The 21,810-nt window shown below is 41.8% G+C and overlaps 1 protein-coding gene across 4 annotated transcripts in view; it reads left to right on the top strand.

Moving 5' to 3' along the window:
* Positions 1-228: 228 nt before the first annotated feature.
* ZBTB44 (zinc finger and BTB domain containing 44) overlaps positions 229-21,810 on the top strand; it is an 80,046-nt gene continuing 58,464 nt past the window's right edge. For 2 of the 4 annotated variants that reach the window (XM_071212429.1, XM_071212428.1), the window contains exons 1-2: positions 244-305; positions 691-724. The gene's annotated coding sequence lies outside the window, so the exon portion shown is untranslated. Of the gene's footprint in view, positions 306-594; positions 725-21,810 lie in introns of those variants that run through there. The other 2 variants (XM_071212430.1, XM_058289371.2) reach the window with 2 other exon arrangements.

Raw genomic sequence — 21,810 nt, 5'->3', positions numbered from 1 at the left:
CAGAGGAGAGACGTGTGAGAAGCGTGAATCTCGCCGAAAAAAGCCGGGTGACCAAGTGGAAGGGAGGCCGTCCGGGGGCAGGACGAGCCCGCCCCGCGGCCACAGCAGGTGGAAGGCAAGGTGCGCGCAGGAGCCGCCGCCCGCCTGCGCCTGCGCCTGCGCCGTGGGCCGCCCGGCCGCCCCGCCCCCGGGCCCGCCCGGCCGCCGGCGCGGAGCATTGTGGGACACAAACAAAGTGCCCCCAAACAGGCTAGAGGGAGCCGGGCGGCGGCAGCGGCGGCGCGGGGCCCGCACGCGCGGCAGCGGCTCCCCCTCCCCAACTCCCCTCCCCTCCCCTCTCTCCCCCTCCCCTCCCCACCCCGCCCCGCCGGGACCACGCGCGCCGTCGCCGCGCTCCCCGAGCCGCGCGCCGCCCGCGGCCGAGCGTCCCCCCGGCCGCCCGCCCCGGCCCCCGGGCCCTCGCTCCTCCCCTCGGGCCCGCCGGCCGCCGGGGCTGCGCCGCCGCCCCCCGTCGCGCGCGCTCCCCGCGGGGACGCGCCGCCATGCCCCAGCCCCAGGCCGCGCACGGGCCTCGGCGGGGCGGCCCGAGATAGGGCCTCGGCCCCCGGGGGGGACCCGGAGCGAGCCGCGCGCCCCGCCCTCCCCCGGGCCGCCGCCGCCGCCCCGACCTGGCGGGAGGAGGAGCAGCAGCAGCAGGCCTCCGGGCCCCGCACCGCCGCCGCAGGTAACGGGAGGGCAGGCGAGCGCGGGCGGCCGGCCTCTCTCGGCCCCGGGCCCTCGGGCGCGCCCTCCGCGGGGCCCACACCCCGGGCGCTGGCGGGGCCGGGGAGCCTGGTCTGTCGCCCGCAGGCTCCCCTCGCATCTGACCCCTCAGGCCGGCGACCGGTCTGGGCTTCGCAGTCCGGGAGAAACGATCCCCGTCTTCCTTTAATCTGCACGTCCTACCCGAGAGAAGGAGATGGTGGTACCACCTCTCACCTGGTGGAATTTCCTGGTGCGACCTAGGAGCCTTCCTGGTCCGACCTAGGAGCCTTAGAGCTGACTCTTGTGCTCCCCCCGCCCCGCTTCTTCTCTGGTATTGGAAAGAAAAGCGTGGCATGTATTATTGTTATTTTTAAAATTACTCCTCTTTTTCTTCTCTGCCTGAGGAGCACTCTCCTTGGAGTCCTTTTACAGCTGGCCTAACCAGAACAAGGGGTTACCTGTCGAGTGAAGTGACAAGTACGTTAGCAATGGTGAAGGGAATTTGTGTTCGTGTGAGTTCTACGAACCATACCGGAATTTAGAAAAAAAAAAAACCCCGATAATTGTGTACTTTATTGGAACATATTTATTCAAATACAGACAAAAACTTAAATTTTTTCAACATGTAGGTAGATTATTTGTTGGGATCAGGAAAGAATTCTCTTTAGCTTCACTTATTAGTGTTTTATTCGGATGTAGACTACTACAAAAAGCAAACTACACACATTGATAGACCGCAGATACTTCGGGGAGATGAAGAATTTTGATGATTTCCTCTTGCCTAGGGTATCAGTTGGAATTCTGGGATTTAAAAACAATTATATAAATCTTCATTTGCCCTATTATTTCACTTTGACTTCCAATATGTTAATATTTAATTTTACCTTTTTTAGTTTCCCGATCCGGGAATGTGCAGATAATGAAAGGAATGTTTTCCTTCATTTCTTAAATTTTAGGATGATTACATTCATTAATTATGAAAATCTGATTAACTTATTGCAGGTAACATTTTTTTGCTGGACATTTTGCATATATAATATTTAATTCTCAGAACAACCTAATGAAGTAGATGTTAGGACTCAGAATTTTATGGAAGAGGCAGAAACAGTGATATTAACTAACTTGCCTTAGGCCACACAAATAATAAACGATAGAGATGAAGTTTAAACCCTCATATAACTCCCGTTTAGGTACGCTCAGTTCCTCCTGTATCTCCTAATAGTAAAAAATGTTTAAGCTTTATTAGAAAAATTTTCAGTTGTGTGGAAGTTAGGAAGAAACATACCACCCGCCACCACCATGGAGGGATTAGCATTTTTGCCACATTGTCCCCAACCCCCCCTTTCTGAGTGTGTATAACTGTTTGAAAGTTGCAAACATCTTGACATTCAGATGTTCAGCATCCATTTCCTAAAAACAAGGACATTCCCTTACTAACCCCAGTGTCATTGTCACACCTATCAATGTTAATGATTCCAATCTGTATTCAAATTTTCCTCGTTGCAAAACATTTGGAGTTTTTGTCCGGAGTTTTTGTCTTGTGGGATTTAGTTGGGATCCATGCATTGCCTTTGGCCATTTGTCTCTGCTTAAAAAGAACGGAGACATCTCCCCACTGCTTTTTTCTTTTTCCCTTGGCGCTTGAGACACCAAACCTATCTTCTCGTAGAATATTTCCAGCATTCCCACATTGTGGATTTGTCTGTTTCCTCCTAGTGTCACTTAACAGTAAATTCAGGGGATAGGGGAAAAAGTTAACTGGAGGTTAGGTGTAAATAAAGTCTTGAATAGCTTGAAGTAAAACTCTTTTTTGGGCAAGAATATTTAATAGGTGATGCTGTGTACTTCGTATTATATCACATCTTCTGTCTTGATTGAAGGGAATGACTGACAGATCATCCCATTGTAAAGGTGTGGTCTGCCCCTGTGAGATAAATTTGTAATCTTGACACCAACAAATTAGCCTGTTACTGGCCACCTTTTGTTTAATGATTTGAGTACCCACTGACGACCCTTCTTTGAATCAGTTATTTCGTTGAAGGTTCTCTGTATGGAGGAAGGTTTCCTTCATTAAGTGGGGGTGCACTAAAGGTCTTCCTAGAAATGCAGGTTAAATGCTTAATTTTTTCCCTTTATCAAAAAGTGAAGAATGGGGTAATAGTCACATAAGTGGTGGAAATGGAATTTATTTGCTTTCTTTTGGGGTCATATCACTGTGGACTCAAGGATTTTTCATTTATTTTTATAGCCATTTGCATTCATTGTGCTTTTTGATTATTAAATTGTTCCAAATTTTGCCAGGAGGAGCCCTTTCAAGCTGGCTCCTGTGTCTTGGAGTGCTTTCTGGGACTGGGTATCCCCGACTTTCCTTGTACTTTCTTTGCTTTGCCCCCAGATCAGGAGTGGACTCTTTATCCAAGGAGCCCTGGTTCTTTTTAGTCAGAAAAGGTATGTAGAAACTAAACACTGGATGTTTGGCATATTCATTGTTTCTGGGATGCCGTTGCTTCTAGGCCCTTTCAGAGGAGAGAACTAGATGGGTTTTGTTTTGTTTTGTTTTGTTTTGCTTATTTCAGTTCATGGTGATATAGCTGATTCAAATTGGACATGGCAGATGTTTTTCTTCTCTGATTCCTTAGTGTCTCTTTTGTCTTCAATGAAAATCTTGATACCTAATAAAATTAAGACTTGCTTACTTGCTTCATCCTGTCTACATAATATTATTTCAAACTTACCATGCCTATATTACTACTGTTACTTCTGAGTGAAGTTTGACTTATTTGCATTTATTTACATCCTTAGAGTTATGATATGAAGGATATATAATCATTTTGAAATACTTTTCTCTATTCGGCTGTTCTACTAATTTAATATGTATTTAGGCTCATTGATTTCCATACAGGAACTGTTGTTACTAGATTAAAATTTTTTTTCTAATTACTTCTAGAACAATATTAAATTTGTTTAAATCAGTATATCAACTGTCCTGAAAATTATAAATTTCTTTTATACAACTAAAGAAAACATTGTTGGGGGAAGAGTTGACTTGCTACAGTGAATACCTTTCTAAATTGTTAAACTGATAAAAAGTCAGGCAGGCTGTAACTGAATGATGTTTCATTTTTATTTTAGGGCTTTTTTCTGAACCTTATTTTTGAATATAAATGTATACATGGCTCAAAAGTCAGAAAAATGCTTTAAAAGTATTCTTAAATAGCCTCACCCAAATTAGGTTTTTTAAGATTTTGGCCATCCTCCTTTTAATGTCTCTTATATTCTCATGTATCTTAAGTACAGAAGGAGTAGTGTTGCTGGAGTTGATTTCCAGGTCCTTGGGCACTCTGTAAGAATCAATTCAGAGACACAGCACAGTTAGAAGAAAGCTGGAAAACAGTTTAATAAGGGGAAAGTGCACCCTCACACCCGAGTGTGGGTATGCTCAAGCTAGAGACGGGCTCGCTCTGTTCTGGGGTTCCCGGTTTCATGTGCTGTCATAGAGGGTTAGTGTCTGTGCTGATTGGTGTATTTGAGGCAAAGTGGGGGAAATTTCACGGGGTGGTTTGAGTTGTAGGGGTTTCTGTGCGGTGCTGCTGTCCACGAGCTCTGCTGAGTTTGCTGCCTGAGGTGATATGCAAGTGGGTGGGTTGGGGTGGGGGTGCCCCTCCTGCCCCCTCTTGGTTTCCTGCCATATGATAGTGTTGCAAGCTGCCTTCTGATGGTGCAGCTGCTGGGTGAATGCTGCAAGCTGTCCCTGAAAACTTGCTTGTACAAGTCAGCAGGCTATTACCTCAGCATTTCTTATCAGGTGGTGTTTGTGTGGCTCATTGTGTTTTCTGCCCCTCCTCCTTAGGTCTATCTTTTTTAAAATATTTATTATTTATTTCTCTCCAGTCTGCTCTCTTGTGTCCATTCGCTGTGTTCTTCTGTGTCTGCTTGCATTCTTATCAGTGGCTCCAATAATCTGTGTCTCTTTTTGTTGCATCATCTTGCTGCCTCAGCACTCTGTGTGTGCAGGCGCCACTCCTGGGCAGGCTGCACTTTTTTCAAGCGGGGTGGCTCTCCTTACGGGGCACACTCTTTGCATGTGGGGCTCTGCTATACGGGAGACACCCCTGTATGGCACAGCACTCCTTGTGTGCATCAGCACTGCATGTGGGCCAGCTTACCACACAAGTCAGAAAGTCCTGGGTTTGAACCCTGGACCTACAATGTGGTAGGCCAACACTACCCATTGAGCCAAATCCACTTCCCCCTATTCTCCCTTGCCTCTGAGTAGTGGACAAGATGTGTCACTTACTTGAAGTGATGTAGGAGTACTTTTAAGTTTTACTGGATTCTGATTCCTGTGGAATAGTGAGACTAATTTTTAGATGTTAGCAGAGAAGTAAATTTCAGGTTTGCTTCTGCCTATCATGTTTGTAATAACAAATTACATAAAACTAGAGCTGCAGCTTTTACTTGAAAACCTTGTCTTTGAAGAAACAGGTAGTTGGTAGAGGTTTTTTGAATCTGCCTACTTGTGAGCCATACAGCAGAACTGGTGTGCAAATGCTGTCTGTAGCTACAAAGGCATTTGGACATGTGATCAGTGAAGGTAATACATTTGTATTGGGAGTAATTGGATGGAAATTTATAGTTGTGTGTTTTCAAATATCGTCTTCAAATGAGGTTTTAAAAGGGAGCAGTGGTTGTCTAATGTAGGCGGAGCAAAACTAGGCACTTTATCAGGTACCTGTCAGCCGGGTGCTGAGAAAGCAAAAGATGTGCCCACAGTGTGTTCTCTGTTCACCTACACTGCTTTTGAAAATAAGATGAACATCTGTTTCCTTCCGGGAGTAGAGTGGGAAGAGTTCCTGTTTGCTCTCCTTCTCCCTTTATTTTTTATTTATTTATTTTTTTTTAAGATTTATTTTATTTATTTAATTTCCCCCCTCCCCTGGTTGTCTGTTCTTGGTGTCTATTTGCTGCTTCTTGTTTCTTTGTCCGCTTCTGTTGTCGTCAGCGGCACGGGAAGTGTGGGCGGCGCCATTCCTGGGCAGGCTGCTCTTTCTTTTCACGCTGGGCGGCATTCCTCACGGGCGCACTCCTTGCGCGTGGGGCTCCCCCACGCGGGGGACACCCTTGCGTGGCATGGCACTCCTTGCGCGCATCAGCACTGCGCATGGGCCAGCTCCACACGGGTCAAGGAGGCCCGGGGTTTGAACCGCGGACCTCCCTTATGGTAGACGGACGCCCTAACCACTGGGCCAAAGTCTGTTTCCCCTTCTCCCTTTAATCTCAGTAAAATAGACTGTCCAGGACGATTAGAACACATGCAGTACTGAGAGATATGCTATCAACCGTTGGCTAGGTTTCTCTGGCCTGCTGTGGTAGGCTGACTGGCCTAGTACAATGCTGATCATTGCTAAGATTTTAGAGCCCTTCCTTCATGCCAGCTCGGTGCTAAACATTGTGTACGTCACCTCGTTTAAATCTCACATGAACCCTATCATATGACAACTGTCATCTTATTTTGCATGTGAGGAAACTGATATTTAGAAGAACTAAATGACTTGCCTGGGTGTCACAGCTAGTAAGTGGCAGACACAGGTTTCAAACTCAAGCCTGCCTGTCTTCAAAGTTAGCACTTACTGCTCTGCCACATTCCACGATTAAATTTAACTAGTCATGAATTTGGATGAAGAGACTATATGAACCATGTTTGTCTTCTAGCAACCTGAAGCTTGCGTGCCTAGAACTAAATGTGCTCGTCATCTCTTTAAACAGCCTTAGTATGCCCCCTTCTGAGATGGTGGCTGTTCCTGACCCTGCTTCAGAAAGTACGTTTAGATACTGTTTTAACAGGCATTGCAAAAGTAGAGCATCAAAAAGCAGTTGGGTTGATGGATAGAAATGTGACAACAAGTATAGTAAAATGTTAATGGTAGAATCTTGGTATGATTGGGCATTCGGCTACAAAATTCTTTAAATTTTGCTGTATCTGAAAATCTTCATAATGAAATGGAATGTTGGGGTGTGATTAATAAAGGATATAGACAGCAATGTATAAACCAGTAACGTGATATATATCCTCCATGTCTCCATGGAGACTTTTACTGAATCATCTTAGACTGCTAAAAGGGTAAACTCTTTGAAACTGACAATGGTCAAACATCAAAGATTATTGTAAAAGGCTTTTCTTCAGTAGTTAGAAGGCTCCTTCCAACTATAATTTTTTTAATACTCTTGTAGATATTACAGCTATCAAATAAATTTTTGTTCCTGCTTTCTGGACGTTTTGTAGACTGCTATTAAAGTATATTCTTGAAGCTTTTTGGGTTGTTTTTATTTTAAATGCCTAACAGTCATGACTGAAACAGTTTTCTATATACCTCAGAATGATTGTTTGAAATTTGTCTACTGTTAAGCTGAAAGCCACATTCATTTTTCTTTGTTCTGCATATTAGAAACACTTCATCCCATTTTAGGCAATGAACTAGAAACTTTTAACTTCTTAGTCATAAAATCTGAAAGAGTGTGTGTGCCTTTAAAAAGGTCCGTTAGAAAGCCGCCCAGCGTGAAAAGAAAGAGCAGCCTGCCCAGGAGTGGCGCCGCCCACACTTCCCGTGCCGCTGACGACAACAGAAGCGGACAAAGAAACAAGACGCAGCAAATAGACACAGAGAACAGACAACCAGGGGAGGGGGGGGATTAAATAAATAAATAAATCTTTAAAAAAAAAAAAAAAAAAGGTCCGTTAGATTGATGATACATTCCTTCTTGAAGGCCACAATGAATATGACATCAGTTTCTTCAGTGCATGTTATTGGTGTGACTGCTAAAATTGTACTTGGCCAGGACATCCATACTAAACTGGCCCTGGAGGAAAGCCCTGCCTTGGGTCATCAGGGTATCTCTTTGTTTTAAAAGAGTAAAAATTGACAGAGGATCCTTCTTAGTAGTATCTCACTCTTCTTGGAGATCTCCCTTATCTCCATATTGAATACTCTTCCATTTTACTAATTGTCTTGGATAGCTCACAAAAATATGAAAATTACAAATGTTTGATACCTGATATTTTTGTTTCAGTAATTTCTTCAGGATATTGCTGTCCTTCAAAAGTTATTAAATGGTATGCGTACCTTTACATTGAAGTGATCTGATATTAACTTGGTTTTGATAATTTTTGATGTAGTCCGTATAACTGCAAACATCTCGGGAGCATGTAAACAAGCCTGAATTTCTGGGATCAGGTTTTTATGGAACTGCTCACCTCCTGAAACAACTGTAGATAACTACGTTATGTTATTTACTTATTTCCCCCCTCCCTTGTTGTATGTATCCCTGTCTGCTCTCTGTGTCTTTTCTTTTTTTTTTTTTTTTTTAAAGATTTATTTATTTATTTAATTTCCCCCCCTCCCCTGGTTGTCTGTTCTTGGTGTCTATTTGTTGCGTCTTGTTTCTTTGTCCACTTCTGTTGTCGTCAGCGGCACGGGAAGTGTGGGTGGCGCCATTCCTGGGCAGGCTGCACTTTCCCTTCACGCTGGGCGGCTCTCCTTACGGGGCGCACTCCTTGCGCGTGGGGCTCCCCCACGCGGGGGACACCCTTGCGTGGCAAGGCTCTCATCAGCACTGCGCATGGGCCAGCTCCACACGGGTCAAGGAGGCCCGGGGTTTGAACCGCGGACCTCCCATATGGTAGACGGATGCCCTAACCACTGGGCCAAAGTCCGTTTCCCGTGCTCTCTGTGTCTTTTCATCTTCTCTTCAGGAGGCACCAGAACTGAACCTGGGACCTTTCATGTGGGAGAGAGGCACTCAGTTATTTGAGCCACCACAGCTCCTTGGTTTGTTGTATCTTTCATTGCCTTTCCTCTGTTTCTTTGTTGCGCCATCTTGCTGCGTGACCTCACTGAGACTGCCGGTCATGCCAGCTCGCCTTTTCCTGGAGGCACCAGGAACCAAACCTGGGACCACCCCTGTGGTAGACAGAAACCCTGTACTTTGAGCCACATCCACTTCCCTAGATAATTGCTTTTTAAAATTATTTTTTCTTACTTAGATCTTTTTTTGTTTGTTTTCAATTTATCTCCCCTTTCCCCACCCCCCATTGTCTGCTCTCTGTGTCCTTCGCTGTGTGTGTTCTGTGCCCATTTGGATTCTTGTCAGCGGCACTGGGAATCTGTGCCTCTTTTTTTGTTGCGTCATCTTGCTGCATCAGCTCTGCATGTGTGCGGCACCACTCCTGGCAGGCTGCACTTTTTTCGTGTGGGGCAGCTTTCTTTACGGGGTGCACTCTTTGCGTGTGGGGTTCCCCTACACAGGGGACACCCCTGAGTGGCACGGCACTCCTTGCTCTCATCAGCACTGGGTGTGGGCCAGCTCACCACATGAGTCAGGAGGCCCTGGGTTTGAACCCTGGTCCTCCCATGTGGTAGGCGGATGCTCGTATCAGTTGAGCCAAATCTGCTTACCATTACTCAGATCTTAACCCACTAAACATTTGATCCTCACCTACTCTTGGCAAGCTAGCATATTCAGTACTGCACACTGTTAAAATAATGTAATGTGGCATTTGATCAGTACAATTGGAATATTCTTTGGCCCCCAAAAAATAAAGTATAAACGTTTTAGACATACTTATTTTTCCCTTTACTAACGGTGTTTACTGGAGTATGTGTGTTTGTCTGTTTCCTTTCTTCCACTGTTAACTATTTCTCCTTTTTACATTAAAATTTTTAAAAATTTTTTTCACTTTTTTTAAATTAGAGAAGTGAGTTTACAGAATAGTGATGCATAAATACTCTATTCCCGTTTACCACCCTTTCACTAACACTTTGCATTGATGTGGTACATTTGTTAAAATTGATAAAATCACATTTTTATAATTGTACTACTGTGTCCATGGTTTAATTTAGGGTTCCATATGTTCTATGGTTCCATGGATTTTTTTTCTTTTTTTGTGCTAGTAACATATACAATCTAAAGTTCCCCTGTTAACCACATTCAAATATATAATTCAGTGTTGTCCATTACATTCACAATGTTTTGCCACCATCACCATCATCCATTACCAAAATTTTCCCATCATCCCAAATGGAAACTGTGTACATTTTAAACCTTTACTCCCTAATCCCTAACCCCAGTCCCTTGGTATAATATTCTGCCTGTATGTGTATGCTTATACTAATTATTTCATATCAGTGAGATCATGCAATATATGTCTTTTTGCATCTGGCTTATTTCACTCAACATGATATCTTCAGGGTTCATCCATGTTATCTTGTGTATCAGAACTTCATTCCTTTTTACATCTGAATGATACTGCATTTTATGTATACACCACATTTTTGTGTTTCTATTCATCTCTTGATGGGCGCTTGGGTTATTTCCTTCTTTTGGCAGTTGTGAATAATGCCACTGTTAACATCCGTGTGCAGATACCTGTTTGAGTCCCTGCTTCCAATACTTCTAAGTATATATCTAGAAATGGGATTGCTGTCACTTGGTAATTCTATGTTTAACTTTCTGTGGAACTGCCAAGCTGTCTTCCATAGCAGTTACACAATTTTACATTCCCACCAGCAGTGAATGTGTGTTCCTACCTCTCTACATCCTTTCCAACACTTGTAGTTTTCTGTTTATTTTTCTTCGTAACAGCCCTTCTCTTGGATGTGAAGTGGTAGCCCATTGTGCTTTTGATTTGCATTTCTCTAATGGCTAATGATGTTGAGCTTCTTTTCATGTGCTTTTTGGCCATTTGTATATCTTCTTTGGAGAAATAATCTATTCAAGTCTTTTGCCCATTTTGTAAACAACACATTTGAATTGTTTGTCTTTTTGTTGTGGAGTTGAAGGATTTCTTTATCCATTTGGGATATTAAAGCCTTTTCAGTATGTGATTTCTAAATATTTTCTCCTATTATCTAGGTTGTCCTTTTATGTTCATGACAAATTCACTTGAGGCACAACAGCTGTTTTTTTCTTTTGTTGCTTGTGCTTTGAGTGTAAAGTCTAACTAAGAAACTATTGCCTAACACAGAGGTCTGGAGTTGTTTTATGGTTCTGGCTCTTGTATTTAGGTCTTTGATACATTTTCAATTGATTTTTATATATGGTGTGAGATAGGCTCCATTGTAAATCTTTTGCAAATGGGATCCAGTTTTCCTAGCACCATTATCTGAAGAGACTATTCTTGCCAGTTCAGTGGTCTTTGCCCTCTTTTCAAAAATCATTGGCCAAACAGGTTTTTTACAAACCTACCAAGTCTACATTATTGGGACAAAGCAGTCTCAGATGGTGCTGGAAGAACTGGATATCATAACCAAAAGAATGAAAGAGGATTCCCGTCTCATTCCCTATACAAGAATCACTCAAAATGGATCAAAGACGTAAATATAAAAGCTAGGACCATAAAACTAATAGAATAAAGTATAGGAAAGCGGATGTGGCTCAACAGGGCGTGTGCCTACCACATGGAAGGTCCAAGGTTCAAACCCAGGGCCTCCTGACTTGTGTGGTGAGCTGGCCCACGCACAGAGCTGATGCGCGCAAGGAGTGCCGTGCCACTCAGGGGTGTCCCCTATATAGGGGAGCCCCACGCGCAAGGAGTGTGCCCTGTAAGGAGAGCCACTCCGCGTGAAAAAAGCACAGCCTGCCCAGGAGTGGCACCACACACAGAAAGCTGACGCAGCAAGACGACGCAACAAAAGAAACACAGATTCACAGTGCCGCTGACGAGAATCCAAGCAGACACTGAAGAACACAGGAACATTCACTGTTTGGGGGAATGTAGAATGGTATAGCCACTGTGAAGAGCTGTTAATTCCTAAGGAAGTTAATATAGATTTGTCACGTGACCTGGCAATACCACTGCTAGGCATATACCCAAGAGAACTGAGAACCGTGACATGGACAGACATCTTCACACTGATATTCATAGCAACATTGTTCACAGTTGCCAAAAGATGGAAACAACCCAGGTGTCCATCAACCAATGAACTGATAAACCAACTGTGGTATATTCACTCTGTAGAATATTATCCAGCTATAAGAAGAAATGAAGTTGTGAAGCGTACGACAACATGTATGAACCTGGAGAACGTTGTGGTGAGTGAAGTAAGCCAGACACAAAAGGACAAATAATGGGAGGCGGACGTGGCTCAACTGAAAGAGCATCCATCTACCATATGGAGGGTCCAGGGTTCTGTCCCCAGGGCCAGTGGTGAGCTGGTCCACGTGCAGTGCTGCCACACGCAAGGAGTGCCGTGCCACGCAGGGGTGCCGCACGTAGGGGTGCCTCACCTGCAAGGAGAGTCACCCCGCATGAAAAAAGCACAGCCCGCCCAGGAGTGGTACTGCACACAGGGAGAACTGACACAGCAAGGTGATGCAACAAAAGAGACGCAGTTTCCCAGTGCTGCAGGATAATGTAAGTGGATGCAGAAGAACACAAAACAAATGGATACAGCAGACAACGGAGGGGACAGGGAGAGAAATAAATAAAGCTTAAAAAAAAAAAAAAGACAAATACTGTATGATTGTGTTACTATAAACTAAATATATTGTATAAACTCATGGAGTTAATAACTAGATTATAGGTCACCAGAAAATAGAATGAGGTTAGACAATGGAAAGCTGAGGGTTAATCTGTGCAAAATTAGTAAAAACATTGTTAATATTTGGTAATGAATAGAGATGGTGAATGTGCATCATAGTGTTTGTAACTAGCAGTGCTATTGTATGGGTTTGATAGTGGTTGAAAAGGAAAGTCTAAGGTCATATATATTCCTAGAAGGAAAGGTAAAAATTGTAACATGGGACTATATAGCATAGTGAAACCTCATGTGAAATATAAATATGGATAATATTGTACATATTAATAGAAGACCGTTTTTGTTCGAAGCTGAAAAAATGTAAATGTTAAAGTTGTTAATATCAGGCAGAAACCAAGCAAGCAAGCAAGCAAACAAAACCCATGTTATGCTAAGAGAAAGAAACCAGACACAAAGTACCACGTATTGTATGATTCCATTTATATAAAATGTAAGTACACATCAATTTCTAAAGATGGTATTAGATTAGTGGTTATGTAGGGCTGGGGAAGGATAGAGGGATTGAGAGGTGACTGCTAAGGGGTGTGGAGTTTTTCTTTTTGGAGTAATGAAATTGTCCTAAAATTTTTGATGAATGTACAACTCTGTTTTATACTAAAAGCCATTGATTTTGCACTTTTGATAGAGTTTATGGTATGTGAATATATCTCAGTAAAATTGCTTTTAAAAAGATGAGTTTGCCATAAATGTGAGGGTTGACTTCTGAGCTCTCAATTCATTTCTTTTTTTATTTTTTAGATTTATTTTATTTATCCACCCCCCACCCCCACCCCGCCCCGTTGTTGTGTGTTCTTCTGTGTCCACTTGTATTCTCATCGGCACTGGGGATCTGTGTCTCTTTTTGGTTGTATCATCTTGCTGTGTCAGTTCTCGATGTATGCGGTGCCACTCTTGGGCAGGCTGCACTTTTCTCACGCCAGGCAGCTCAATGCAGGGTGCACTCCTTGCGCATGGGGCTCCCCTATGCGGGGGACACCCCTGTGTAGCACAGCACTCCTTGCGCGTGGCAGTGCTGCACATGGGCCAGCTCACCACACGGGCCAGGAGGCCCTGGGTTTGAACCCTGGACCTCCCGTATGGTAAGTGGATACTCTTATCAGTTGAGCCACGTCCGCTTCCCTCAGTTCAATTTCAGTGGTCTTTATGTCTGTCCTTGTGTCAGAACCATGCTTTTTTTGATTACTGTGGCTTTTGTGACTCCTCATGTATAGATGTTGATCTTGTACCCTACCACTTTGCTGAACTCATTTATTAGCTCTAGGATCTTTTTGTGGATTTTTCAGGATTTTTCTGTATATAAGATCTTATCCTATATACAGAAAGTTTTACTGCTTCCTTTCTAACTTGGATGCCTTTTATTTTGTTTTCTTGACTAATTGCTCTGGCAAGAAGTTCCAGTACAATATTGAATAACAGTGGTGACAGTGGACATCTTTGTCTTGTTCCTGATCTTAGAGGGAAAGCTTTCAGACTTTAACCAATAATTAGAATTCTAGCAGTGGGCATTTCATATATGCTCTTTATTATGATGGGGGAATTTCCTTCTATTCATTAGTGTTCTATGTTTTTAAAGCAACAAAGTATGCTGATTTTGTCATATTCCTTTTCTGCCTTAAGATAATCAGGTGTTTTTTTACCCTTTGTTTTGTTAATGTGGTATATTACATTAATTGATTTTCTTACATTGAACCAACTTTGCATACCAGGGCTAAATCCCTCTTGATCATGGTGTATAATTTTTTAAATATGTGGTTGGGTTTGGTTTGCTAGTGGTTTTTTTGAGGATTTTGGCATCTATATTCATAAACAATATTGGCCTGTTATTTTCTTTTCTCATGGTATCTTTATGTGGCTTTGGTATGAGGTAATGATAGTCTCATAAAATGAATTAGGGAGTGTTCCATCTCTTTAATTTTTTGGAAGAGATTGAGCAGAACTGGTGTTAATTCTTGGAACGTTTGGTAAAATTCCCCCTGTGAAGCTATCTGGTCCTGGACTTTCTTTCTTGGGAGGTTTTTGATTACTGATTCCATCTCTTTACTAGTTTTCACTAGTTATTGTTTTGTTGTGATCTTCTATTTTTTTTTTTTAATGATTTATTATTTATTTATTTCTCTCCCCTTCCCCGCCCCCCCCCCCCAGTTGTCTGCTCTCTGTGTCCATTCACTGTGTGTTCTTCTGTGTCCACTTGTATTCTTGTCAGCAGCACCGGCAATCTGTATCTCTTTGTTGCATCATCTTGCCACATCAGCTCTCTGTGTGTGCAGCACCACCCTGGGCAGCCTGCGCTTTTTTCGCGCTGGGCGGCTCTCCTTATGGGGCGCACTCCTTGTGCATGGGGCTCCCCTACGCGAGGGACACCCTGCGTGTCACCGCACTCCTTGCACGCATCAGCCCTGCACTTGGGCCAGCTCACCACACGGGTCAGGAGGCCTTGGGTTTGAACCTTGGACCTCCCATGTGGTAGGCGGACACTCTGTCCATTGAGCCAAATCCACTTCCCTTCTATTTCTTCTTGAAGTCAGTATAGGTAGTTTATGTGTTTCTAGGAATTTGTCCATTTCATCTAAGTTATCTAATTTGTTGGCATGCAGTTTTTCATAGTATCCTTTTATGGTCCTTTTTATATCAGTGGGGTTGGTAGTAATACCCCCTTTTTCATTTCTGATTTTAAGTCTTTTGTGTCCTCTCTTTTTTTCTTCATCAGTCTAGATAAATGTTTGTCAATTTTATTGACCTTTTCAAAGAACCAGCTTGTGGTTTTATTGATTCTCTATTTTTTATTAATTCTCTATTTCATTTATTTCCACTCTAATATATATTTCTTTCCTTCTCACTTTGGGTTTAGTTTCCTCTTCTTTTTCTAGTTCTTCCAGTTTTGAGGTAAGGTCTCTAATTTGAAATCTTTTTTAATGTAAACATTTATAGCTACAAATTCCCCTCTCAGCACTGCCTTTGCTATATCACATAAGTTTTGGTATGTTGTATTTTCATTTTCATTTATCTGAAGATATCTCCTAATACTCCTTTGTGATTTCTTCTTTCATCCTTGGTTGTTTAATTTCCACATATTTGTAAATTTTCCATTTCTCCCTCTGTTACTGATTTCTAGCTTCAATGCATTGTGGTCAGGGAAGATACATTGTATGATTTTAATTTTTTTTTAATTTAAGAAGACTTGTTTTGTGACCTAAAATATGGTCTGTCCTGGAGAATGACTCATACACACTCAAGAAGAATGTGTATTCTGTTGTTGGGTGAAGTGTTCTATATATATTTGTATTGTCTGGTTTAGAATATTGCTCAAGTCTTCCTTATTGATGTTATGTCTAGATGTTCCATCTTTTATTGAAAGTGGTGTATTAATGAGCTCTACTATTAATGTGGAATCGTTAATTTCTCCCTTCTAACTCTTGTCAGTATTTGCTTCATATATTTTGGGGCTCAACTGTTAGGTGCCTACGTATTTATAGTGTTAGGTATTCTTGTTAAATGACCCCTTTATCGGTATATGATGACCATCTTTGTCCTTCATAACTGTTTTTGTCTCTGTTTTATCTGATATTAGTATAGGCACCCGAACTTTCTTTTGGTTACTACTTGGCATGGTGTTTTTTTTTTTTTCATTCTTTATTTTCTGCCTATCATGGTGTCCCATAGCTGTCTTATGCTATTTTTGCTTTTAATAAATCTTTTTTCTTTCTACTCCTCAGCCTTACTCATTTCAATTATCTTGTCTTCAAGTTCACTCTTACTTTCTTCTGCCAACTCTAGTCTGCCATTGAAATCCTCCTGGGAATTTTTCATTTCACTTGTGGTCTTCAACTCCAGTTTTGTTTGGTTCCATTTCAAAATATCTGACACTTTATTGAGATTCTTATATTGTTCATTCATTGTTTACCTGACATCCTTTAGTTATTTCTCTGTATTTTCTTTCATCTCCTTGGGCATATTGAAGAAGTCTTTAAAATTATTTTTTATTTTTAGGTACTGGGCCAGAGATTGAACCCATATGTGGGAAGCCGGTGCTCAACCACTGAGCCACATCAGCTCCCCTGATGTGGGAGTTGTTTTTTCCATTTGCTTGCTTGTTGTTTGTTTTTGTTTTTTGGGGGGAGGCACCGGGACCAGACCGCAGACGTCCCATGTGGGAAGCAGGTGCTCAACCGCTTGAGCCGTATCCATTCCCTGAAGATCCTTTTTTGTAGTCTTTGTCCCGCATGTCCACAAGCTTTTCTTCCTTGTTGGTGTTTTCTGGATTTTTATCCTCTTCCTGTAGATGTGCCATCATTTCCTGTTTTGTCTTGTATTCTTTTGTTGCATATTTTAATATTTTTGTTGTATATTTTACTATTTTAAAATGTTAACTCCTGGATTTATTCCTGAGATGTCTGTTTCTTAATCTTGTAACCACCCAGTGATATGACAAGATTTTCTGGAATGTCAGCCCTCCTCTCAGGACGGCCTGCCCAAGTTGAACACAAAGTGCGGTGTCCTTTCTCTGTCTTTTCTGGGCCTGGGTCTTGTCTGGGGCTTGTGCTTGCTAGTGACTTAGGAGTTCCCCTCTTTACAGGAGTTTAAGTGTCCTCTCTACTTCCCAGTAGACAGACCTTTCTCCCTCTCCAGGTGTTCCACTCTTGTAGTTAAAACTGGTAAGTCTTGGCTCCTGGTGGTCTGCCTAAGTTGTTTCATACACTGCTTTCCTTTTCTCAAGCTGCTTCTGCCTGGAGGGCACATTCAGTGTTGGGCTGGGGAGGCATGCTGGAGAGGACTTTCTTTTTTTAAATGTTTTTTATTTATTTTTAAAAGACACATATTTCACATAAAATGTTACATTAAAAAATGTAGGAGGTTCCCTTATGCCTCACTTCCCACCCCCCACACTCCTCCCACATCAACAACCTCTTTCATCAGTGTGGTACATTCATTGCATTCGGTGAATACATTCTGGAGCACTGCTGCACCACTTGGATTATAGTTTACATGGTAGTTTACACTCTCCCCAGTCCAGTCAGTGGGTTATGGCAGGATATATAATGTCCAGCATCTGTCCCCCGAGAGGACTTTCTGAAATCCATCTTTCCCCGCTGGAACAAGGCCAGGGACCCACAAAGGGAGCTCCATTTGGCTCCAAACTGCCCTGGCTCCCCAAAGATGCATTTTCTTGACCTGTCCTGGAAATGCAGCTGTCCTCTGTAGCTCTGAGGAAATTGTCAGTCCTTAAGCCTCCTCTGCCACCTTTGTCCAGGGCCAGTTGAAACAGTGACGTCTCTCAAGAGTCTCCAGCGAGCCACAGTTGCTAATGAAAAGCTGTGATCGGTGATTAGACCGTACCCATCCTGGATCTTGGGGAAGTGGAATTTTGTTTCACTTTATGACACCAGCAAGCTAGGTTATCTGTGGGACCCGCCTGCTGTGTGCTGTGGAAGTAGGGGATGGGTGCAGGTAACGGCCATGCAGAGAGAGCAGTTTACTGTAATTTACTAACCTCTTCCTCCTGCTCTTCCCTGGATCCTGTACAGTGTTCTACTGGATTCCTTAGTTTTGAAATAATTGATTTGGACAGTTCTTGCTTGTTTAACAGTTGTTCTGATGGAGAGACTTCTTCCCACAATCCTCTTCCCTTCTCTTTACATTCTCACTTTGCATTTTTCCTTGGCTCTTTGCTTTTCTTCCTTTCTCTTTTTCCTCTTCCCACTGCTCATTTCCTTCTTGTAGCTTTCCCTTACTATATGTGAACCGTTTCTTTATCTTTGGACCTTTTACATGCTGTACAAATCTATACAAATGACTTGTATTTACAGGAGTCACAGCCTTTGTTTTGTGGCCCACCTGGTTATTGTTTCCTCCCCATTTCTTTCTACTTCCCTCAGTAAACTAGGTTTACTTAGTTTAAGTTTAAGAGGTGATATAGTATAGTGTTAAGGGCATACTACCTGGTTCAGATCTTGACTCTGTTATTTACTAGTTGTAAAGACCTTGGGCTAGTTCCTTAACTTCTCTGTGTTTCATTTTCCTCACTGCTAAAATGATGATAACAATTGATACTTATCTCAAAAGACTATTTAAAAATTAAATTATTTAATATATAAAAAGTTCTTAAAATATAAGTATTAACTAATGATTTTTTTTTGGTAAAAGTGTTTCAATTTTATTGCTTTTTTTCACTAATGTTTCTTGAGCTATAATTCGAAAGCCGTAGACTATTGCCATTTACAAATTTGTGATATTTATTTCAATTGATTCTTTATGCCTCCTCACCATTTTTCTGTTATATTTCTTCTGTACACATTAGTTCTCAAATTCTTTATTTTCCTCAAAATCCTCCTTCATCTCTTCCTTTCTCAACAGTCTACCCCTGCCTATAACTTCAAACAGAAATAAAAACGAAAGCCATCAGATAAGAAGTCCCACTACTTTTTACCACTCCATCTTTCCTCATTTCTTCCTATCACTGAGTTTCCTACTGTTTAAAGCTAATCCTTTTGCTCACGCTTTGAATCCCATTTCCTTTTACCTATCCATGGACCTTATGCCATCTGTTAACACCTCTGTTCCTGCATGTTAGCTGTTCCCCCTCTGCGGAGTCTTTTCCAGCAGTAATCAGACACTCTCTGATTTCTCCCATTCTATAAAAATTTCAGTACCCTTGCCTACCCTTTACTTCCCTTCAGCCATTCACTGTGCTCTGTGTTTAGAACCAAACTTCTTCCGATGGAATTGTCTGTACTCACTGTCTTCACATGCACCCATCAGTCTTTGGTTATTGCAATCTAGCTTCTAATTCGACTACTATTTTTTTCTTTATTTAGACATTTTTCTTTAATCATTTATTTTATTTATTTTTCCCCGACCCCTCATTGTTTGCATTTACTGTGTCTGTTCGTTGTATACTCTTATTTAGGAGGTATCGGGACCTGAACCTGGGACCTCTTGTGTGGGAGGGAGGCGCCTAGTGGCTGGAGCCACCTCCACACCCTGCTTTTTTGTGTCTCTCATTTTGTGTTCCTCCATGTGTCTCTTGTTGTGATATCTCGCTGTGCCGGCCTGTGATGTCAGCTTGCTGTCTTGCTTGTCTTCTTTAGGAAGTATCAGGAACTGAACCCCGACCTCCCATGTGGTAGGTGGGAGCTCAATCACTTGAGCAACATCCACTTCCTTCTACTACTTCTTATGTTCTAGTATATGGTCATCAGTGGCTCCTTTGTGGTTAAACCTACTACACATGTGTCTATATTTTATTTGATCTATCAGCAGCAATTGACGTTGTCAACTACATTCTTGGTTTCCAGAACATAGGCCTTCCTTGTTAGTCTATATATCTCTTTCTTGGGTTTCCCCCTCCTTATTTAAATTCTCCCTCACTTCTTTTCCTTGATGAATCTAAAAAAAAATGTTTATAAGTTTTGCTTATCTTTTCAGAAAACCAACCTTTGACTATTTTTTTTTCTATGGATTGTCTGGTTTTTTCCCCCAGTTATTTCCTTCCTCCTATGTATTTTGGGTTTACATTGTTCTTTTTCTAGCTTCTTATGGTAGAAACTTAGGACGTTGATATTTTTTTTTATGTCAGTATGTTTATTTTGCAGTTGATAAAAATTTGCATTAATCCTGAAATTTCATTGCTTGAAAAGCCCCAGCTTTGCTTTAATTTTTTCCTTTATTAGAGAAGTTCTGGGTTTACAGAACAATCATGCATGAAATACAGGATTCCCATATACCACTCTACCACCAACACCTTGCACTGTTGTAGAAAAGGGGTTCTTAACAGGATGCTTTGCCAGTCAGGTGAGAATACCACAGACCCCTTATGAAGTTCACACTATGCTGTGTATTATTTAATAAATATATCACACCCTCACCAACACGTCCCTACAAGAATAATGTTTTAATTTAAATTCAAGCTCACGGACCCCTTGTTAAGAACCCCTGGTATAGAACATTTGTTAAAACTGATGATAGTTGGAACGTGGATGTGACTCAAGCGATTGAACTCCCGCCTACCGTATTGGAGGTCCCGGGTTTGGTTCCTGGTGCTTCCTAAAGAAGATGAGCAAGACGGTGACCTGACGCAACAAGCTGGTGCAACAAGAGACACAAGGAGAAAAACATAACAAGAGACCCAGTAAAGCAGGGAGTGGAGGTGGCTCAGGCATTTAGGTGCCTCCCTCCCATATGGGAGGTCCTGGGTTTGGTTCCCAGTGCCTCTTAAAAGGAAGATAAGCACACAGTGGACAGATAAGCGAGCTCAAACAATGAGGGGGAGGGGAGAAGTAAATAAAATAAATCTTGAAAAAGAAATCGATAGCACATTTTTAAAATAATCTTTCTATTAATTTAAAGTCCATGGTTTAACTTAAGATTCAATGTTTGTCTAGTATAGTTCCATGGGTTTTTTAAAAATTCTGTTACGTATATACAGTCTAAAGTTTCTCCTCTTAGTCATATCCCGGTATGTATTTCAGTGCTGTTGATGGTGTTCACAATGTTTTGCTGCCATCACTACCATCCATTGCCAAACCCATTTCCATCATTCCAAATAGGAACCCAGTCAATTTTAAGCCTCAACTTTACACTCCTTATCCCCACCCTGTCTCCTGGTAACCTATATTCTAGGTGAGTTTGCTTATTCTAATTGTTTCAAATCAGTGAGATCATACAATATTTGTCCTTTCGTGTCTGGCTTATTTCACTCAACATGATGTCTTCAAGGTCCATCCATGCTGTCACGTATCAGGATTTCATTCAGTTTTACAGCTGAGTAATCTTCTGTTGTATGTGTATACCTCATACCACATTTTAGTTATCCATTCATAAGTTTGGTGGATCCTTGTGTTGCTTCTGTCTTTTGGCAGTTGTGAATGATACCCTATCAACATTGGTGTACAAATACCTGTTTGAGCCTTTGTTTTCAATTCTTTTGGGTATGTATATACCTAGTAGTGGGATTGCTGTGTCACATGGTAGTTCTATACTTAGCTTTCTGAGGAGCGGCCAAATGATCTTCAACAGTGACTGCACTGTTTTACATTGCCATGAGCAATGAATTTGTGTTCCTGTTTCCTCATTCTTTTTGACCCTTGTTATTTAACATTTTTTAAATAACAGGCATTCTAATGGGTGAAATGGTATCTCGTTGTGTTTTGATTTGCATTTCCTTGATGGCTAATGATGTTGATCATCTTTTCATGTGCTTTCTGGTCCTTTGTATATCTTATTTGGAGAGACATTTATTCGAGTCTTTGACCTGTTTTTAAATTGAATTGTTTGTCTTGTTAAGTTGAAGAATTTCCTTATATATACTTGATATTAATACTTTATTGGATATGTGGTTTCCAAATATTTTCTCCCATTTCATGATAAAGTCCTTTGAGAAACAAAAGTTTTTTATATTTTGATTAGGTCCCATTTATCTATTTTTTTGTTGTTGTTACTTTTAGGTGTAAGGTCCAAGAAATAATTGTGTAACACA

Source organism: Dasypus novemcinctus, chromosome 27 (assembly GCF_030445035.2).
Source record: "Dasypus novemcinctus isolate mDasNov1 chromosome 27, mDasNov1.1.hap2, whole genome shotgun sequence".
NCBI lineage: Eukaryota > Metazoa > Chordata > Mammalia > Cingulata > Dasypodidae > Dasypus > Dasypus novemcinctus.
This window is presented reverse-complemented; position numbering and strand designations above follow the sequence as displayed.